The 19955-nt window shown below is 45.8% G+C and overlaps 1 protein-coding gene across 2 annotated transcripts in view; it reads left to right on the forward strand.

The window, feature by feature from the left end:
* The window catches only part of TRANK1 (tetratricopeptide repeat and ankyrin repeat containing 1), a 235450-nt gene that overhangs the window by 168431 nt on the left and 47064 nt on the right, over positions 1-19955 (forward strand). The window lies entirely within an intron of this gene.

The following is a 19955-nucleotide window of genomic DNA, read 5'->3' on the forward strand; positions in this document are numbered from 1 at the left end:
AACATTTCAAAGAGGGGAGTGAGTAGGATGGCGCCAATGTCACACGGGCATCATGAATAAACAACTCTTTCCCATCTCCTGAGACAATGCCCGCCCCCCCCACTTGCAGACAGTATACATTGAAAGTGGAGCGAGCAGGCCCCCCGAGAGAGAAAACAGCAATACATTGTTCTGAGTAGTATTCTACTCACACATGGAGTCCATGGGATCTGCCATAGATAAACGATTGATGTCGCAGCTTGATCTTTCTACCTGAAACCAAAAATTAAAACACACAAAAGAACACAGGTATACATTAAAGTCAAACTAAGCGGCCTCTAGATGGCTCTATTATTAGTGATCGGCCATGACTGACAAGCAGTCTCTATCTCATGGACAAGTCTTTGTCCTGGGCTGCCAGTTCTTCAGTTATCTTCATCCGGATGGTTAGAATTTAGCTTTGCTGCTTTACGTCGGTTTCGAGTGGATTTTGTAGACTGGGCCATACTCCAAGGCTCGGGCCAGGCGAGAGGGTACAGTGAAGGGACTGAATGGTATACCTCTATATCTGGATACTTTTCCAAGGTGATCCCCAGCTCCTTGCACGCTTCTTGAATTTCCGCCGAGGTCCTGGCCTGGATGCATTTGTCCTTGGAGGATATTGCAATGCCAGATGGGTATAACCAGCGGTATTGGTTCTGTCGTAAAGCCTCAGTAAAGGGTTTCAGAAGACATCTCTTATTTAATGTCGATGTTGCTAGGTCTTGAAAGATCATTATTGGGGAATCCTCAAATGTAATAACTTCTGCTTCTCTTGACCGTCTTAATATTAAGTCCTTAGTACGATAATCCAAAAAACGGCAAATGACGTCCCAGGGAGGGTCTCCCATTTTGGGTCGTGGCTTTAGCGACCTATGGGCCCTAACCATTTCAATTTGCGAGTGGTCGTCTTGAGACAGCAGTTTAGAAAATATTTCATTCAAGGTTGCGATCAATGCTTCAGCAGCTACTGATTCAGGGATACCCTTTATCCGCAGATTATTCCTTCTTTCTCTATTCTCATGGTCCTCAAGGATAGAATATATTTGGTTGATATGTACCCCTTGGCTCTGGGAGCAAGTTATGACCTCATTGGTTTGCTGAATTATGGTGGAATTGGAGGCCTCGAGCGTATCCACCCTATGGCCTATTTGAGATATTTCTTGCTTAATGTCAGATAAGTCTTTTACCACCGGTTCAAGAGATTTATGAAGGATCTAGAGACAGGCTGGTCCCCCATAGTACTATCATCATTCATGTCGCTCATATCAGAATCAAGGTGACCCTGCGAGTGTTGATCCATATGTACAGGGGGTTTTGATTTAGTTGCGGTGGCTTTAATTTGTTTTTTATTAAGGAATTTATTCATGTCTACTTGAGTTAGAGAAGCCTTATGTCCTGAAGAAACTGAAGTGGATCTACCAATCTTGACCATCATTAGACGTTGAAATTCAGCGTTGTCTGGCAGCTATTTTAACGGCATTCACACTCCCCCCATATAAATTTTCATGAGGAAAAATTACATTTTTAAAGGATGTGCAGAAGGATAGGCTCCTCTCATTTTGAGACAATGGTGCTGATTTTAAAATGGCCACTAGGTGTCGCTTTTAACCCAGCAGTGAGTCAGATTCCAAAGAGAGTGTCCTAGATCTTTATTTCTGGTGTTTATAAGATCCCAAGTCTAAATAAGAGGAGAAAAAAACAGGTGGGAGATAAGAAGCCCCTCAAAGAAGGCGGGGGGTCAGGTCAGCGAGGGTTAACACTCCTGACTGTATTGTCCCCTTCTCTCCTTAGTCTCCTGCGACTTTTATGGCAGCGGATTTTTATTCTTATTTTTTGTATTCTCTCCTTCTTTTCCTCCTCTCCCGACACCTCCCCCCCTCAGCCACAGCTCTTGGTGCAGTTTTAACTTACAGGGCCTGTCAGTGCTGCACTCTCGGCCCCGGACCCCGGCGCTGCCACCCTCTGCAATATGGCGCTGGCCACAGGCGGGAAAAGTGTCTAGGACGCCACCAATCCTCCAGTCCCTGCTCAGGTATATCTCAGAAGCGGTCGAGCCGCCAAGAAAGTCAGGAGCACAGGAGGGATTCACCACGCTCCCCAGCGGAGGTGTATAGTGAGCGCCGTCGGTCGGCTGTAAACAGCACCTGTGAGGAGGCAGGCGGGTGGCGCGAGATGAAAGGGTCTGGCTGCCGAAGCTCCCCCTCCCCGCTCTGGTGCCCAATTCTCTCAGATAGCTAGCGGGGGAGGGAGATGTGACCGCTTTGCAGGGGTGCGGAGGAGAGAGGAAGCGCTAAACAGTCTCTACACGTGGTACCTCTGTAGCGCTGGGTGTCCTTCCTCCACAGCCGCACACTCTATGAAGATGGCGTCCGCTCTCTTCACTGTAGTGCCTGAGGCCAGGCCAGTTCTCAAACCCGGGCAGTTGCTGTTCTCTCTAGTAGCCAATTTCCCTCTCCCAAGAGAGCAGGGCGAGCTCCGGACTCCTCTGGTGCACAATTTCTAGCCAAGGGGTCCCTTAATATTTATAATCTTTTAGTTTCAGTATGAGCTCTTGCTAGACGTGTCTTGTCTCCAGCTCCGCTAGGCCACGCCCCCCGATATATATGTATACCCCCCAGGGGTTAATGGTTTTCAGCCAATGCACTTAGTGCATGTGCATTGCCAGTCTAAGATACCCACTCCTTAATAATGGGAAAAAGTGTTTTCTGAAGCCCTCCAATATGTCTCTTCAAAAGAATATTGTAGTGCCTCCTTCTAATTTTTGGCATCCCTTGCACTTGTACTCCTTCGCCACATTGGGGGACACAAGACCGTGGGTGTATGCTGCTGTCACTAGGAGGCTGACACTAAGTAAATACAAAAAGGGTTAGCTCCTTCTCTGCAGTATACACCACCCACTGGCTCCGGATTGAACCAGTTCCCAGCACACTGGGTCTGCTATTCAGACCATTATTTTTTTTTTTTCAATTTTTTACTTTTATTTTTAAAGACTTTTTCGCGGGAAGACTGGGGCGACGGACCCTTTCAAGCGGCCGATCTCCCCCAACCAACAGCAGGCGAGCACGGGGAGTGTCGCCTCCTCGTATCCTCTCCTGCGACGTGGAATGCCATGCCTGAGCCATACTAGGGGGCGACGATTCCCTTCACCTCCATGTACCCCTTCTAAGCCAGACTACAGCCGGTCATAGCTCTGTGAAATCCTAAGGGAGCGAACCTTTAGGATACACAGAGGCCCCCCCACGGCGTCCGTGCTGCTCCCACTGCACCACCACTGATGGAACAGCGGTGCTGCAGGGAGCTGGAAGGTCCCTCTCCACCTCCACCTCAAAGGGGATGGTGGATTGAGGGTTCCTGCACCGTCCATGTCGCAGCCCTGACCTGCATTCAGAGTGGCAGCTCTGCTCTCACTCCTCCAGAGCTTCCGATGGTGAGTGTTGAGGGGGGGCCTCTGATCGCGTCACGGGCCCGGTCGTTCTTTCTGGCCGGGCACCGCTAATTTAGTCCCCGGCTTCGGTCCTTGCTAGGCCGCTGGCCGGTAACTCCGCCCACAGCCGCGGGTCACGCTGGAGGTTCTGCCAACCTGCCTGGCGCTTCTCGCGCAGTGAGACGCGCCTTCCTCATCTCGGCTGCCATATTCGGACAGACACAGACATACAGGGGCCCTGTGTCCGCATCTCAGACCACCGCTGGGCTCAAGGATTCCTAGGGGCAGGACCTGGGTAAGTGCTCTGCCACATTGCCCTCAGGCCTCCTCTCCCTACCTCTCAAGTGCTCTGCAATCGTACAGCTGCACACATAGCCTTCCCTGCAGTATATTTTGGGAGATAACAGTATATTGGGAGATAACAGGGGTACAGCATGTCTCTAACTAAAAACTCCAAAAAGTCCAACAAAACACATACTGTGTTTTTTGCTTCATGCACCTCCTGTCAGGCTGCGTTACCAAGGCGACATAATCCACTCTGTGATGCTTGCGACCCTAAATGCGCTCAGGAGCCACCCACCGCACCCGACTCTATGAAAACTAGTCCCCCTGAGTGAGTTTCGTCATTATCGCAATCTATGGCTTCCCTATCTAGGGCGTTTGAGTCCCTTCAGGATCCCTCCAGGAGCAGGACCACTAATCCGCCTGTCTCAGAGAATTCCCCTAAATCAGGGGAACCTTCGGCCTGCAGGGCCGTTCTCAATTACAACACAAGCATCTAGGAAACGGGTTCATAGCTCGTCCCCCAGGCCCACTGTCGCCTTGGCGTCCATTAGCTCCGTTTCTAGCTCTCCCTCTCCAGGGACTTATAGCGAACACGACTCCGAGTCTCATGGGCCTATTGACCTAGACTCGCCAGGTTACCAGGCTACAGTGGATAGCCTCATTCTGGCCATCAACCAGTCGCTGCAGGTCGATGAAGAGCCTGCTATTCCTCACTCTGATAATGCAGTGTCATTTTAAAAGGACAAAACGTCCTCATAGGGTGTTCGACAATCACCCTGAATTGCAGGACATAGTTCAGCGAAATAGGGAGCGGCCAGACAAACGTTTTGCAGCCCAGAGATCCCTTGAAAACAAACATCCCTTCTCACCTGAACGCCGCAAACAATGGACAGAATCCCCTCCAGTGGATTCTCTTGTAGCGCGTTTACCCTCCAAGACTCTTCTCTCCTTGCCAGAAGGATCCTCCATTGGATATCCCACAGATCGCCTAATTGACAGCCTCGCCCAGTCCGTTTTTGAAGCATCAGGCTTGGCACTTTTCCCCTCCTTTGCAGTTACCTGGGTAGCTAAAACCGTGGCTTACTGGGCAGATTCAATCTTTAAGGCCATACAAACAGTAATATCCCCCCTGAAATAGCAAAGCTGGCCAATCAAATTTCCTTGGCCGGTGAATATTTGGTAAACGCCTCCCTAGACAGACGCGGCTAATTGCTCTTCGCTGGCAGTCTCAAATGCAGTAGCCATTAGAAGGGTACTATGGCTCAAGGACTGGCGAGCGGACTCTGCATCCAAAAAATCCTTAACCTCTGTACCTTATCTCAGTGGTCGCTTATTCGGAGAAAAGCTCGACCAGCTTATCTCAGATGCTACAGATGGGAAAAGTACATCCCTTCCCCAGCAGAGAAGTAGGTGCCCCGTCCACCGTCAGCTGCAGAAAAAATTCTGGTCCTTTTGCAGCAATTACGGGTGGTCCTCTACGGCCAATTCCCCCTGCTCGGGGTGCCAGATAGCAGGGACAAGAGCCCACATGCCTTATCCAGACCCAATCTCTCGTGGAAAGCCCGCCCCAAGCAGGCCAGATCTAGGGGATTCAGACCCCAGAGATCCTCAACTAAATGCCTCGAAACGCTGTCTGGATGACACCAGCAAAGTTTCGCCATGTCTGTTTCGCTGTCGTTCACGACTAGTGGGTCAGAGATCTGGTGTACTCCGGATGCAAGATAGAATTTGCCTTTCCTCCCTCTCCAACCCGGTTTTTCGACTCCCGTCCCCCCAAAACCGGTACAGGGGCACGTTCCTTTTACCAAGCCAATCTCCTTTTCTGACTTTTCACTGAGGCAAGGCAGTCGACAGGCCGTCTCCTCCCTTCCTTCCAAAAGTGGTGTCTTCATTCCACCTTAACGAGGATATTGTTCTACCCTCGTTTTGTCCAGCTCCGGTCCACCGTGTTGAGAAGGTTCTTCACTCGCTTTATCTTGTCAGGGCCCTCAGAAGGTATGTGTCTAGGATGGCACCTTTTCGCCAGACGGACGCCCTGTTCGTACTCCCGGAGGGGCACAGGAAGGGATTGGCCGCTTCTAAGTCGACAATAGCCAGATGGATTTGGTCGGCTATTCATGAAGCCTACCGTGTCATAGGCAAGCCTATTCCAGGGGGGATCAAGGCACACTCAACTCGGTCGGTAGGTGCTTCGTGGGCCATTCTGCATCGACCGTCGGCAGAACAGGTATGCAAAGCTGCGACGTGGTCTATCCTGCACACTTTCTAAAAGCATTATAATGTCCATACTCAGGCATCAGCAGATGCGGGCCTGGGTAGACGGATTTTGCAGGCATCGGTAGCGCACCTTTAGACAGCAGGAGCCGGGAGTTTACTCTGTTACGATGTAATCCCCACCCAGGGACTGTGTTTGAATGTCCCACGGTCCTGTGTCCCCCAATGTGCGAAGGAGAAACAGGGATTTTTGTGTACTCACTGTAAAATTCTTTTCTCAGAGCCACTCATTGGGGGACACAGCACCCACCCTTTTTTGGCCTATTGCTTATGATGGTTTTATAGTTTGACATGTTGTACATACTGTTGATACCCATAACATTGGTCTCCTACTGCTTGGTCACTAAACTGGTTTGCTCCGGAGCCAGTGGGTGGTGTATACTGCAGAGGAGGAGCTAACCCTTTTTGTATTTACTTAGTGGCAGCCTCCTAGTGGCAGCAGCATACAACCACGGTCCTGTGTCCCCCAATGAGTGGTTCGGAGAAAAGGATTTTACAGTGAGTACACAAAAATCCCTGATTCTGAGGCTCTGCCTTCTAGTTGAGGGAACATTTTTAGAAACCAAAAAAACTGGTGGGTTCTATTAGTATATGATCCAGTGCCTTGTGGGCTGTCAGTTGGTTGTCACATAGGAAGGTCTCATACTGCATACAGGATTTCACAGCCATGACAGGAGGTTTTTTACGGTAAGTACAGAAGATCCTGATCTCCTCCATATCAGGCTGAGTAGATGCGAAGCGCTCCACCATATTCCCCAGCAGGGTCAAAGAAATAATAGTCCTTGATGCTGCTATGTTAAACTACTCACTTTTTTTTAGGTCTAATTCAAATAGATTCTATTCTGTAATAATACCACTCTCATTTGCAATTCATCTACAGTGAGGTGTGGCACTATGGATAGTGTATGACAGGCATCTAGTCAGGGATTATTGTCTTATAAACTCTAATCATTGCTGCTGCTTTTTCACATGCACTCATTGACCAATTTGTACTTTACGGTGATTTGTACTTAAAAATTCATTAAACCAGGCAAAATTAACTTATTTAATGTGTCCATTTGCAGTTTCTCTGTAGCATCTGTATGTAAGAGGTAGTGGTGGGAGACTTTATGCTACTAGAGCTGGAATTACCACTTCTGAACTCTCCAGTGCTTGGTTTCCATCTATTTCTCGGGTCTTCTTGAAGTATGTTTGGGGTCATTGTCTTTCTGTAAGACCCATGAACTAGGATGTAAACCCAGCTTTCTGACACTGGGCACTACATTGACACCAAAAATCCTTTGGGAATCTTCACATTTCATGATGTCTTGTACACAGTCAAAATATGCAAAACACAAGCCCCGGAGACACCATCACATGTTTCTCAACGCAAGCAATGACTAGCCAGGTCTTTCCCCGGGAAGGAACAACCACGGGAAGGGCAGTCTCCAATGAAGGAAACCACCTATGCCAAAACATGGTATCCATCCACAGACAGCTGTTTCAGGGTATTGCCCCTCATCAGTGTGGAGTAGGAAACTGGCCAGTAGGAGCAATGCCTAGTAGAAGACTGTGAAAAATGAGGATGAATGAACTCATGGAGATTAACATCCAACACTGCAGAGACACCATCACATGTTTCTCAACGCAATGATTCTAGAGCAATGCCTCCATCCCTTATGGGAAATATGTAAAAGTATGCAAAACACAAGCCGCGGAGACACCATCACATGTTTCTCAACGCAAGCAATGATTAGCCAGGTCTGTTGTGAGCTCATTTTCTCGTTCACCTTTGATGTCCGATGAACTCCCTCTGCTGTGAAAGGAGGTGGTGAAACTGATTTGGATGGAAGAGACCTGTCACCTGAACAGGTGGATTGCTATTGGACATCAGGAATCTGAGTGCATATAAGGCAGCCGACGCCCTGTAGGGTTGCTGGTGATTTCTCTGCTCTGAGCTCTGGTCTCCAGTTCAGTTCCTGTCTTCTAAAGCTAAGTTTTGCTCTGTTATTGTTCCATGAGATTTTGTATGATTTGCTTAGTTTTGTGTTCAGCTGCCCCGGTTGGGGCTTTGCTGAATTTCCATTTTTGTCCCTGATCGGTTTACTCTCTTTTGCTCTGTCTTCAGAATTTATCGGAGTGCTGATATAGGGATTTTGAAGTCTAGTGACTTCAGGGCCGTTTTTCCTATCAGACGTGTTGGAACATTTTTGGTAGGGTTTTTGCGGATTGCAGCCAGCATCTTTTCTTTCCTGTCCTATCTAGTTAGTTGGGCCCCATCGTTTGCTCTGCCTGTCTTTCTGTCTATGTTTGTGTTTTCTTCTGTTTTCACCGACAATACATGTTGGGGGGCTGTCTATTGCTTTGGGGTCTGCTCTGGGGCAGTTTAGATTTCCCCTTTCTTTCTTTAGGCTTATGTAGTTCTCCGGCTGTGACGAGGCGTGTAGGAACACCGTAGGAACGCTCCACGGCTACTGTTAGTTGTTGTGAATAAGTTCAGGGGTCCGCAATCCGCTAGCTACCAACCTCTCCGGTTTTCTGGACTTAGCTTGCATTTTTGTTTTTTCCTCCTCCGGTGACTCATTCATAACAGAATCACCAGCCATACCGCAGATTCTAGGGTACTCAATAGCAGGAAAGAATTGTTAAAAAAAAAAGTGTCAGAATTTTTTTTTTTTTAATGTATATTTTTTCCTCTTTCTCTGGGGCAGTAGGAGGAATTTTTTCTTAAAGGAGATTAAGCAATTGTCTGATCGTGTGGAGCAGCTCACTGCTGAATTGCGGGGAATTTCCGCCTATCTTGCTTATTCACATGCTGCTGAACCAAAGATCCCTACTCCTGATGTGTTTTTGGGGATCGGTCTAAATTTTTGAATTTTAAGAATAATTGTAAATTATTTCTTGCCTTGAAGCCTAACTCATCAGGGAGCTCTGCACAGCAGGTTAAAATTGTCATCTCTTTGCTGCGTGGCGATCCCCAGGATTGGGCGCTTTTTTTGACACCTGATGATCCTACTCTAACTAATCTGGATGCATTTTTTCAAGCCTTCGGGTTGTTGTATGATGAACCTAATGCTATTGATCAAGCTGAAAAAGCCCTGTTGGCATTGAGCCAGGGTCAGGATTCTGCAGAGTTGTACTGTCAAAAATTCCGAAAGTGGGCGGTCCTTACTACCTGGAATGATGGTGCCTTGGCAGCTCTCTTTCGGAAGGGTTTGTCCGAAACCGTAAAAGATATTATGGTGGGATTTCCTGTTCCCTCTGGTCTTGACGATTCTATGTCATTAGCCATTCAGGTTGATCGGCGTTTACGTGAACGTAAAGTTACATGAGAAATGTTGCCACCTGTTGAACAAATGTCTGAACCTAGGCAATGTGATAGAGTTTTTTCTAGGGCGCAACGTCAGGAGTTCAGAAGGCGTAATAAGCTGTGTTTTTTCTGTGGAGAATACCTCTCATATTATTTCTGTCTGCCCTAAACGAGAGAAACGTTTTGCACATACATTTGCTGTGGGTGGTGTACAACCTAAGTTTCTTCTGGCAATTACTCTGATCTGCTCCCTGTCCACATTTTCCGCTAAGGCTTTTGTGGATTCAGGAGCGGCTCTGAACCTGATGGACTTGCATTTGCTAAACGCTGTGGGTTTCCTATGACACCTCTGTGGACGCCTATCCCTTAGAGGGGTATTGATGCTGCTCCTTTGGCGAAGAATAAACCTTAGTTTTGGACCCAGGTGGTAATGCGGGTTGCCCCAGAACATCAAGAAAATTGCAGATTTTTGGTGTTGCATAATTTGCATAATACCATTGTTCTGGGGTTTCCCTGGTTGCAAATCCATAATCTAGTTTTGGATTGGAAATCTGTGTCTGTGGTGAGTTGGGGTTGTCGGTGTGCTCTTAGTGAAGCTCCTGTTTTTTCCACCTCTCCCCAGTCGCATGATGTTCCTGATTATTTGGCTGATTTTTATGATTTATTTAGTGAGAATAAGTCTGCGTCTTTGCCTCCTCATAGGAGTTATGACTGTGCAATTGAGCTGAGCCCTGGGTGTAAATTTCCCAATGGTCGACTTTTCAATTTATCTGTACCCGAGCATGAGGCTATGCGATCTTTTATTGAGTCATTGGAGAAGGGTCATATTAGACCATCCTCTTCACCCTTTGGTGCTGGGTTTTTTTTCGTGGCCAAGAAAGATTGTTCATTAAGGCCTTGTATTGACTATTGTTCCCTCAACAAAATTACTGTTAAATATCAGTATCCGTTAACCCTGATTTCCGATTTATTCTCCAGAGTTAAAGGTGCTTGCTGGTTTACCAAGCTTGACCTCAGGGGGGCGTATAATCTTATTCGCATTAAGCATGGGGATGAATGGAAGACGGCGTTTAATACTACGGAGGGACATTTTGAGTACCTGGTGATGCCTTTTGGGCTCACTAATGCCCCTTCTGTCTTCCAGTGCTTCATGAATGATATTTTCCGGGACTTTGTGGATAAATTTTTGATCATCTATCTGGATGATATTTTGATCTTTTCCAGGGATTGGGACTCTCATGTGGAACATGTTCTGACTGTGTTCCGGATATTGAGGGAGAATTCCCTGTATGTTAAGGGATCGAAATGCCTTTTTTGGTGTACAGAGGATTTCATTTTTGGGATTTATTTTGTCTCCGTCAACTATTGAAATGGACCCAGCCAAGGTACAGGCCATTTATGATTGGGTTCAGCCCACTTCTTTGAAGGTCCTCCAGAAGTTTTTGGGTTTTGCTAATTTTTATCGTAAATTTATAGCTAATTTTTCTGGTATTGCCAAACCATTGACTGATTTGACTAAGAAGGGTGCTGATGTGCTGAATTGGTCTCCGGAGGCTGTTTCTTCCTTTGAGGAGCTGAAGCGGAGGTTCACTTCTGCTCCGGTTTTGCGGCAACCTGATGTCTCACTCCCGTTTCAGGTAGAGGTGGACGCTTCTGAGATTGGTGCAGGAGCTGTTTTGTCCCAAAAAGATCCGGTAACATCTAAAATGAATCCCTGTGCTTTCTTTTCCCGAAAGTTCTCCCCATCTGAGCGCAACTATGATGTGGGGAATCGGGAACTGTTAGCCATGAAATGGGCATTTGAGGAGTGGAGACATTGGTTGGAGGGAGCTAGACATCAAGTCGTGGTCCTCACTGACCACAAAAATTTGATTTACCTTGAGTCGGCCAAACGCTTGAATCCTAGACAGGCTAGGTGGGCCTTGTTTTTCACACGTTTTGATTTTGTGGTCTCTTTTCTTCCGGGCACTAAGAATGTCAAGGCAGACGCCCTATCTAGGAGTTTCTTTGCTGAGTTTCCTATTGTGACCAAGCCTGCTACCATCTTAGGTGAGGGGGTAGTTCTTTCTGCCATCTCGCCCGATTTGAGATGTGCTCTGGAAGAGTTTCAGGAGGACAAACCTGAGCATTGTCCCATTGGAAAATTGTGTGTTCCTGACCAGTGGAGGAAGAGAGTAATGTCTGAAGTTCATTGCTCCGCATTGGCTGGTCATCCAGGTATTTTTGGTACTAGAGATTTGGTGAGTCGGTCATTTTGGTGGCGCACCTTGTCTCGTGATGTCAGGAATTTTGTGCAGTCCTGTGCTCCCGGTCTAAACCTTGTTCTCGCTCTAGTGGGTTGTTGATGCCTTTGCCGGTGCCCAGGAGGCCATGGACCCATATTTCAATGGATTTTATTTCTGATCTGCCTGTCTCTCAGAGAATGACTGTTATCTGGGTGATTTGTGATAGATTCTCTAAGATGATCCATCTTGTACCACTCCCTAAGTTGCCATCTTCTTCAGAGTTGGTGCCCTTGTTTTTGCAACAGGTGGTTCGCTTGCATGGGATTCCTGAGAACATTGTATCGGACAGAGGAGTTCAATTTGTCTCTAGATTTTGGAGGACTTTCTGTTCCAAGCTGGGAATTCAGTTGTCCTTCTCCTCTGCGTTTCACCCTCAGACCAATGGGCAGACGGAGAGAACAAACCAGACTTTGGAGTCTTATTTGAGATGTTTTATCTCTGCTGATCAGGATGATTGGGTCTCATTTTTGCCCTTGGCCGAATTTGCTTTAAATAATAGAGCTAGTTCTGCCACTTTGATGTCACCCTTTTTTTGTAACTTTGCGTTTCATCCTCGATTCTCTTCAGGGCAGGTGGAGTCTTCTGCCTGCCCGGGTGTTGACACTGTGGTGGAGAGAATTACCAGATTTGGGACCAAGTGGTGGATAAGTTGTCTCTCCCCCAGGAAAAGGCCCAGCGGTTTTCCAACCGGCATAGGACCATTGGTCCCCGGTTTAAGGTGTGTGATATGGTTTGGTTGTCATCAAAGAATATCTCTATGAAGGTGGCTTCTCCAAAGTTTAAATCTAGATTTATCGGACCTTACAAGATTTTGGAGATTCTTAATCCGGTCTCTTTTCGATTGGCTCTTCCTGTTACATTTAAGATCCATAACGTGTTTCATAAGTCTCTGTTGAAGAGGTTTGTTGAGCCGGTAGTTCCTGTGGTGGCACCTCCTGACCCTGTATTGGTTGAAGGTAATGTGGAATATGAGGTTGAGAAGATACTGGATTCTCGTCTGGCTAGACGGAGACTCCAGTATTTGGTTAAGTGGAAGGGTTATGGCCAGGAGGATAATTCTTGGGTCTCTGCATCTGATATTCTTGCCGAAAGATAGGTTCGTGCTTTTCATCGGGCCCATCCTGATCGGCCTGGTGGCGTGGATGAGGGTTCGGTGACCCCTCCTCAAGGGGGAGGTACTGTTGTGAGCTCATTTTCTCGTTCACCTTTGATGTCCGATGAACTCCCTCTGCTGGTGAAAGGAGGTGGTGAAACTGATTTGGATGGGAGAGACCTGTCACCTCAACAGGTGGATTGCGATTGGACATCAGGAATCTCTGAGTGGATATAAGGCAGCCGACGCCCTGTAGGGTTGCTGGTGATTTCTCTGCTCTGAGCTCTGGTCTCCAGTTAAATTCCTGTCTTCTAAAGCTAAGTTTTGCTCTGTTATTGTTCCATGAGATTTTGTCTGATTTGCTTAGTTTTGTGTTCAGCTTCAGGGCCGTTTTTCCTATCAGACGTGTTGGAACATTTTTGGTAGGGTTTTTGCGGATTGGTTAGTTGGGCCCCATCGTTTGCTCTGCCTGTCTTTCTGTCTGTGTTTTCTTCTGTTTTCACCGACAATACATGTTGGGGGCTGTCTATTGCTTTGGGGTCTGCTCTGGGGCAGTTTAGATTTCCCCTTTCTTTCTTTAGGCTTATGTAGTTCTCCGGCTGTGACGAGGCGTCTAGGAACACCGTAGGAACGCTCCACGGCTACTGTTAGTTGTTGTGAATAAGTTCAGGGGTCCGCAATCCGCTAGCTACCAACCTCTCCGGTTTTCTGGACTTAGCTTGCATTTTTGTTTTTTCCTCCTCCGGTGACTCATTCATAGCACAGGTCTTTCCCCGGGAAGGAACAACCACGGGAAGGTCAGTCTCCAATGAAGGAAACCACCTATGCCAAAACATGGTATCCATCCACAGACAGCTGTTTCGGGGTATTGTCCCTCATCATTGTGGAGTAGGAAACTGGCCAGTAGGAGCAATGCATAGTAGAAGACTGTGAAAAATGAGGATGAATGAACTCATGGAGATCAACATCCAACACTGCGGAGACACCATCACATGTTTCTCAATGCAGTGATTCTAGAGCAATGCCCCCATCCCTTATGGGAAATATGTAAAAATATTCGGGTATTGCCCCGAAACGGCTGTCTGTGGATGGATACCATGTTTTGGCATAGGTGGTTTCCTTCATTGGAGACTGCCCTTCCCGTGGTTGTTCCCTCCCGGGGAAAGACCTGGCTACTCATTGCTTGCGTTGAGAAACGTGATGGTGTCTCCGCGGCTTGTGTTTTGCATATTTTTACATATTTCCCATAAGGGATGGGGGCATTGCTCTAGAATCCCTGCGTTGAGAAACATGTGATGGTGTCTCCGCAGTGTTGGATGTTGATCTCCATGAGTTCATTCATCCTCATTTTGCACACAGTCAAGACACCCAGTGCCAGATTTAGCAAAGCAACCCTAAAATGTCTTTGAATCTCCACCATATTTGACTGTAAACAGTAGAATGATGTGCTTTACCAGAAAGCTCTATCTTTGTCTCATCTGTCCACAAGATGCCTACTGGCCCTCTAAAAATAGCGGGGCTGCTTGCTGGCCCTCTATAAATTGTGAAGACCGCCTTCTTGCCCTCCAAGTTTCAAACTTTACAGTATTAATACGTAAAAAAAAGTCCCCACTTCAAATGGATAAATTATATTGCAGTTGCAATATATGACTATGCAAAGCATGGCTGTCTGCTGGCCCTCCAAAAATGTTAATGAGGGCTGACTGCTGGCCCTCTACAAATAATGATGGCTACCTGATGGGCATGAAAAAAAATTGTGACTTTCAGAGTCCCTTCATAATTTAAACGAGATGTGTCTGATCATGTCTCACACACCACATGGCCAGATATTCCTGGTGAATGTTTTTTTCGCCATTGAAAGCAATGCAAACATACAAAATTGCAACAAAAACACTACTTGTGAACATAAGCTCTTATTTTGCCTTATATACAAGTAATTAGCCTGGAAATGATGTTTCTTAAAATGGATTTGACTAGAAAACATGTTAAGTGCAGTTTTGTACGTTTGTATGTTTTATTGTCAGTACGTAAAAGTGGCGTAATACGCTGACATCATTGTTCCCAGCAGCAGCCTGGGATTCAGATATGCTTTCAGGGGTCTTTCCTGTGCTGTTCCAATGCCATTTCAGTGCTGTTTCCATCAATTTCAGCAATTTTTAGACCGCTTCCAGACCTCCGAGGGGGCCGCCGTAAGAATGATCGAGTTTCCCATTAGCTTCCATTATACTCATTACTTGGGTCAAGCACCCGAACATTACGATTTGCTTAACTCGAGCAACAAGCACCAGAGCATTTGAGTGATCGCTCATCACTAGTGGGAACCAGTGAAATTTGCTGTGAGCTGCTTGCAGTTACCAATTGTGCAGTACAAGATGTATGGCTAGCCTTAGTCATTCTCAAAATTACCTTACATTGTATAATTAGTTTTTTATCTTTACTTAAATGCTTTTCACCTGTGTAACAGTTTCTGATGGTAAATACTATTTCAAGTAAAATTCTGTAATTTGAGGCTATGTACCCACGTTGCAGAGATGCTGCGGAAATTTCCGCAGCATTTCCGCAACTCCCGCCTCGGGAAAAACGCATGGAATTCGCATGCTTTTTTCCCGCGAAAACAAGCATTTTTCATGCGATTTTCGCGTGCGGAATTCAAGCGCATTCCAGGTGACTTGAAGCATTGCTTGGAATGTGATTGACAAGTTGGTCACACTCCTCAAACATAGTGTTTGACAAGTGTGACCAACTTTTTACTATTGAAGCTGCCAATGCGGCATCAATAGTAAAAGATAGGATGTAAAAAATTGTAAAAAATAAAAAATCGTGATAAACTCACCTTCTAGTGTCCCGCGCAGCGTCCCCAGGCCTCAGCGATGCTCCGGTTCCCAGCGATGCCTTGCGACAATGACCTTTGATGACGTAGCAGTCTCGCGAGACCACTACATCATCACAGGTCCTTGCCGCAAGGCACTACTGAGAACGCGAGTTGGCGGGAGCATCGGTAAGGCTGCGCGGGACGCCGGAAGGTGAGTATAACCCGATTTTTTTTATTTTTTTTTATTTTTTATTCTTTTTTTTTTACAGGGGTATGGTACCCAGGGCCTGGAGGACAGCCTCCTCTCCTCCAGACCGTGGGTACCATCCGCACATGAGCCGCTCACTTTGCGCATGGTGGGCATAGCCACATGCGGAAAGTAAGCGGATCTCATGCATTCCTATGTGTGCGGAATTGCGGCAATTCTTTGCGCAATCGCGGCGATTCTGCAAACATAATGAGCCTGCTGCGTTTTTTTCCGCTATGCGATTCTGCCACGGAAAAAAACGCAGCATTAGCACAGCAGGTGCGGAATTCCATAGGAATGCATGGGGTGCGTTCTGTATGCGTTTTCGCTGTGAAAAACGCTGCAAAAACGCATACAATCCGCAACGTGGGTATACAGCCTTAAAGGGAGCCTGTCATTAGACTAATGCTGCCAGACCATGGGCAGCAGTAATCAGTGCCTGACGATTTCAGACAGGTATGTTTTACTCTGAAACACTGCAGCTATGTCAGAGAATACATTATTTGAAAGACTGGCCCGGACTATAGGGGGAACTTAACTAGGTCGATGATGTAGCTGGCCAGCATCTACCCGCCCCTCTCCAGTTGATTGACGTGTCTCTCCATATATACACACATGGCAGAAGCCAACTGACTGCACTAGACTAGTCAGGTCTCTGCCTATAAGTTCACGGTTGACTTTTCAAACTGTTATTTATGAGACGCCATAGCGTTTCAGGGTAAAATATACCTGCCTGCAATCGCACAGCCAGGCTCTGATTCATAGCATAAATCCAATGACAAATTCCCTTTAAGTAGTCACAGCTGTAGGTAGCCTATGTACCAACAGCAATATGCACTACTGGGACTGCTAATGTACCAGCACACATACCAGTTAGCATATAAGTAATACTTGGCTGTTCCGAAGCATTTAAAGGGGTTTCCCTCATAAACAAAGTACATTTAATCAATAGATGTAGAAATAATAAGTTCCACAATTGAAGGTGTTACTGTGCTGAGATAATCTTATAAATGTGTCCCTGCTATGTACTGTATAATGGCTGTGTCTTACTGTACAGGAACATGGTCTGATTATAACAGATCTCATGGGCAGGGGAGGAAGCAAATGAGAAGTCTAAAGATATTACATTATAGTATGGGATCACATATGCTGCTTTCTGTGAGGTAAAACATGTTTAAAACAGGTAGGGTAATGTTTTACCTCACAGAATCAACTGCGATCCCATGCTGTAATGTCTGTATACTCTCTTGCCTCCTCCCCTGCCCAGGAGATGTGGTATGATCAGATCATGTCTCTGTACGGTGAGAGACAGCCATTACACAGCACACAGCAGGAGCACGTGTATAAGATTATCTCGGCACAGGAATTTTTTTTTTTTTTAAACACTTCCAATTGTGGAAATTATTACTCCTAGATCTATTAATTAAAATGTACTTTATTCTTGGGACAAACCCTTTAACCCCTTTCTGCCATTAGATGTACTATCCCGTCCATGTGACCTGGGACTTGATTCCCATGAATGGGATAATGCTTCATAGCGATCAGCGGCGCCCCCCAGGGGGGGAGCACCGCTGATCGCGGCCGGGTGTCAGCTGATTATCACAGCTGATACCCAGCACTACCGGGGGGCATAGGAGAGGAGCGCGCCCAGTATAACCGCGGGGGGGCCTGCAGAGAGGCGGCTTCCACAGTGCCTGCTGAGAGCAGGCATGAGGAAGCCTGCAACAGCGCCTGTCAGATCGCAGATCTGACAGAGTGCTGCTAAACTGTCAGATCAGTGATCTGACACCTTATAGTGATGTCCCCACCTGGGACAATATAATAAAGTGAAAAAAAAAATGTGTAAAAATAATTTATAAAAAATAAAAAAAATCCCCAATAAATTCTTTTTTTTTTGTAAATAGAAAAAAAGATAAAAATGCACATATTTAGTATCGCCGTGTCAGTAACAACCCGCCCTATAAAACTTTCCCTCTAGTTAACCCCTTTAATTAACCCCTTAAAAAAACGAAGCAAAAACAATGCTTTATCATCATACCGCCGAACAAAAAGTGCAATAACGCACGATCAAAAAGACGAATATAAATAAACGTGGTACCGCTGAAAACGCTTCTTGTCCCGCAAAAAATGAGCCACCATACAGCGTCATCAGTGAATAAAAAATAAAAAAGTTATAGCTCGCAGAATAAAGCGATGCAAAAATAATTACTTTTTATATAAAATAATTGGGGGGTTTCCACTGTTTGGGCACATCATGGGCTCTCCAAACGCAACATGATGTCTGATCTCAATTCCAGCCAATTCTGCGTTCAAAAAGTCAAACGGTGCTCCTTCCAAGCTCTGCCATGCGCCCAAACAGTGGTTTACCCCCACATATGGTGTATCAGCCTACTCGGGACAAATTGCACAACAAATTTTGGGGTCCAATTTCTCCTGTTACCCTTGGGAAAATAAAAAATTGGGGGCAAAAATATAATTTTTGTGGAAAAAAAATGATTTTATTTTTATGGCTCTACATTATAAACGTCTGTGAAGCACTTGGGGGTTCAAAGTGCTCATCACACATCTAGATAAGTACCTTGGGGGGTCTAGTTTCCAAAATGGGGTCACATGTGGGAGGTTTCCACAGTTTAGGCACATCAGGGGCTCTCCAAAGGCAACATGACACCCGCAGACCATTCCATCAAAGTCTGCTTTCCAAAATGTCACTACTTCCCTTCCGAGCCCCGACGTGTGCCCATACAGTAGTTTTCTCCCACATATGGGGTATCAGCGTACTCAGGACAAATTGGACAGCAACTTTTGGGATCCAATTTCTCCTGTTACCCTTGGGAAAATAAAAAAAAATTGGGGACTAAAAGATCACGTTTGTGGAAAAAATATGATTTTTTTTTTTTTTTTTATTTTCACGCCCGGGCATTATAAACGTCTGTGAAGCACTGGGGGGTTCAAAGTGCTCCCCTCACATCTAGATAAGTTCCTTGGGGGGTCTAGTTTCCAAAATGGGGTCATTTGTGGAGGGTTTCCACTGTTTTGGCACATCCGGGGCTTTCCAAACGCAACATGACTTCCGATCTTAATTCCAGCCAAAAAAGTCACTTTGCTCTGCTTCCCTTCTGAGCTCTGCCGTGCACCCAAATAGTCGTTTACCCCTACATATAGTATATCAGCGTATTCAGGACAAATTGCACAATAACTTATGTCGTCCTGTTACCCTTGGGAAAATAAAAATTGGGGGTGAAAAGATCATTTTTGTGGAAAAAATGATTTTTTAATTGTACGGCTGTACGTTATAAACTTCTGTGAACTCCTTGGGGGTTCAAAGTTCTCACCACATATCTAGATAAGTTCCTTGGGGGGGTCTAGTTTCCAAAATAGGGTCACATGTGGGGGGTTTCCACTGTTTAGGCACATCAGGGGCTCTCCAAATGTGACATGGCATCCGATCTGAATTCCAGCCAATTTTGCAGTGAAAAAAGTCAAATGGTGCTCCTTCCCTTCTGAGGTCTGCCATGCGCCGAAACAGTGGTTCCCCCCAAATATCAGGTATCAGCGTACTCAGGACAAATGGCACAATAACTTTTGCAGTCCAATTTCTCCTGTTACCCTTGGTAAAATAAAAAAAATTGGACCTGAAGTAATTTTGTTGTGAAAAAAAGTTAAATGTTCATTTTTTTTTTAAACATTCAAAAAATTCCTGTGAAGCACCTGAAGGGTTAATAAATTTCTTCAATGTGGTTTTGAGCGCCTTGAGGGGTGCAGTTTTTAGAATGGTGTCACTTTTGGGTATTTTCTATCATATAGAACCCTCAAAGTGACTTCAAATGTGATGTGGTCCGTAAAAATAAAATGGTGTTTTAAAAATGAGAAATCGCTGGTCAACTTTTAACCCTTATAACTTCCTACCCAAAAAAAAAATTTTAGTTCCCAAATTGTGCTGATGTAAAGTTAGCATGTGGGAAATGTGATTTATTAAGTTTTTGTGTGCCGTATCTCTGTGATTTAAGGGCAAAAATTCAACTTTGGAAAATTGCGAAATTTTCACCAAATGTCCGTTTTTTATCACAAATATATGCAAGTTATATGAATGAAATTTTACCACTAACTTGAAGTACAATATGTCACAAGAAAACAGTGTCAGAATCACCGGGATCCATGGAAGCGTTCCAGAGTTATTACCTCATAAAGGGACAGTGGTCAGAATTGTAAAAATTGGCCCGGTAAT

The sequence above is a fragment of the Dendrobates tinctorius genome, unplaced genomic scaffold (assembly GCF_039654945.1).
Source record: "Dendrobates tinctorius isolate UK_male_01 unplaced genomic scaffold, ASM3965494v1 ptg000162l, whole genome shotgun sequence".
NCBI classification, from domain to species: domain Eukaryota; kingdom Metazoa; phylum Chordata; class Amphibia; order Anura; family Dendrobatidae; genus Dendrobates; species Dendrobates tinctorius.